Source organism: Coregonus lavaretus (assembly GCF_964263955.1).
Source record: "Coregonus lavaretus genome assembly, contig: HAP1_SCAFFOLD_203, whole genome shotgun sequence".
In the NCBI taxonomy this organism is placed as follows: Eukaryota; Metazoa; Chordata; class Actinopteri; order Salmoniformes; family Salmonidae; genus Coregonus; species Coregonus lavaretus.
The window spans coordinates 250,001-252,733 of NW_028157962.1; positions in this window are offsets into that span (position 1 = coordinate 250,001).

A 2,733-nucleotide genomic window follows, 5' to 3' on the forward strand; every position below is an offset into this window, starting at 1 on the left:
AGTAAGGTTGTTAATCAGGTCAACACTGAAGGCCGTGGGGCCCGATGGTATTCCAGTGCACGTTCTCAGAGCATGCGCAGAACAGCTGGCAGGCATATTCACGGTCATTTTCAACCTCTCCTTGTCCCAGTCTGTAATACCCACATGTCTTAAGCTGACCACCATCATTCCTGTTCCTAAAAACACTAAGACTACCTGCCACAATGACTACCGTCCTGACTACCGCCCTGACTACCGCCATGACTACCGCCCTGACTACCGCCCTGACTACCGCCATGACTACCGCCCTGACTACCGCCCTGACTACCGCCCTGACTACCTGCCACAATGACTACCATCTGACTACCGCCCTGACTACCTGCCACAATGACTACCGCCCTGACTACCGCCCTGACTACCGCCCTGACTACCGCCATGACTACCGCCCTGACTACCGCCATGACTACCGCCATGACTACCGCCCTGACTACCGCCATGACTACCGCCCTGACTACCGCCCTGACTACCGCCCTGACTACCTGCCACAATGACTACCGCCCTGACTACCGCCCTGACTACCGCCCTGACTACCGCCCTGACTACCGCCCTGACTACCGCCATGACTACCGCCCTGACTACCGCCATGACTACCGCCATGACTACCGCCCTGACTACCGCCATGACTACCGCCCTGACTACCGCCCTGACTACCGCCCTGACTACCTGCCACAATGACTACCGCCCTGACTACCGCCCTGACTACTGCCCTGACTACCGCCATGACTACCGCCCTGACTACCACCCTGACTACCGCCCTGACTACCGCCCTGACTACCGCCCTTCATCTGTAATCATGAAGTGCATTGAAAGGCTGGTTATGGCACACATCAACTCCATCATCCCAGGCACCCTAGACCCACTCCAATTCGCATACCGCCCCAACAGATCCTTACATGACGCAATCTCAATTGCACTCCACACTGCCTTCACCCACCTAGATAAGAGGAATACCTATGTGAGAATGCTGTTCATTGACTACAGCTCAGCGTTCAACACCATAGTACCCTCCAAGCTCGGGACCCTGGGACTGAACACCTCCCTCTGCAACTGGATCCTGGACTTCCAGACGGGCTGCCCCCAGGTGGTAAGGGTAGGTAACAACACATCTGCCACGCTGACCCTCAACACGAGGGCCCCTCAGGGGTGCGTGCTTAGTCCCCTCCTGTAGTCTCTGTTCACCCACGACTGCGTTTCCACGTACGACTCCAACACCATCATCAAGTTTGCTGACGACACAACGGTGGTAGGCCTGATCACCAGTGACGATGAGTCAGCCTACAGGGAGGTCAGTGACCTGGAAGTGTGGTGCCAGAACAACAACCTCTTCCTATACGTCAATAAGACCAAGGAGCTGATTTTTGACTACAGGAAACGGGGGGGCGAGCACGCCCCCATCTACATCGACAGAGCTGCAGTGTAGCAAATCGAGAGCTTCAAGTTCCTCTGTGTCCAAATCACAAAGTACTTAAAACGGTCCACATACACACAGTTGTAAAGAAGGTGCAACAGCATAGTGTTACATAGTGTAACGTAAAGAAGGTGCAACAGCATAGTGTTACATAGTGTAACGTAAAGAAGGTGCAACAGCATAGTGTTACATAGTGTAACGTAAAGAAGGTGCAACAGCATAGTGTTACATAGTGTAACATAAAGAAGGTGCAACAGCATAGTGTTACATAGTGTAACGTAAAGAAGGTGCAACAGCATAGTGTTACGTAGTGTAACGTAAAGAAGGTGCAACAGCATAGTGTTACATAGTGTAACGTAAAGAAGGTGCAACAGCATAGTGTTACGTAGTGTAACGTAAAGAAGGTGCAACAGCATAGTGTTACATAGTGTAACGTAAAGAAGGTGCAACAGCATAGTGTTACATAGTGTAACGTAAAGAAGGTGCAACAGCATAGTGTTACATAGTGTAACGTAAAGAAGGTGCAACAGCATAGTGTTACGTAGTGTAACGTAAAGAAGGTGCAACAGCATATTGTTACATAGTGTAAAGTAAAGAAGGTGCAACATCATAGTGTTACATAGTGTAACGTAAAGAAGGTGCAACAGCATAGTGTTACGTAGTGTAACGTAAAGAAGGTGCAACAGCATAGTGTTACATAGTGTAATGTAAAGAAGGTGCAACAGCATAGTGTTACATAGTGTAACGTAAAGAAGGTGCAACAGCATAGTGTTACATAGTGTAACGTAAAGAAGGTGCAACAGCATAGTGTTACATAGTGTAACGTAAAGAAGGTGCAACAGCATAGTGTTACATAGTGTAACGTAAAGAAGGTGCAACAGCATAGTGTTACATAGTGTAACGTAAAGAAGGTGCAACAGCATAGTGTTACATAGTGTAACGTAAAGAAGGTGCAACAGCATAGTGTTACATAGTGTAACGTAAAGAAAGTGCAACAGCATAGTGTTACATAGTGTAACGTAAAGAAGGTGCAACAGCATAGTGTTACATAGTGTAACGTAAAGAAGGTGCAACAGCATAGTGTTACATAGTGTAACGTAAAGAAGGTGCAACAGCATAGTGTTACGTACTGTAACGTAAAGAAGGTGCAACAGCATAGTGTTACATAGTGTAACGTAAAGAAGGTGCAACAGCATAGTGTTACATAGTGTAACGTAAAGAAGGTGCAACAGCATAGTGTTACGTACTGTAACGTAAAGAAGGTGCAACAGCATAGTGTTACGTAG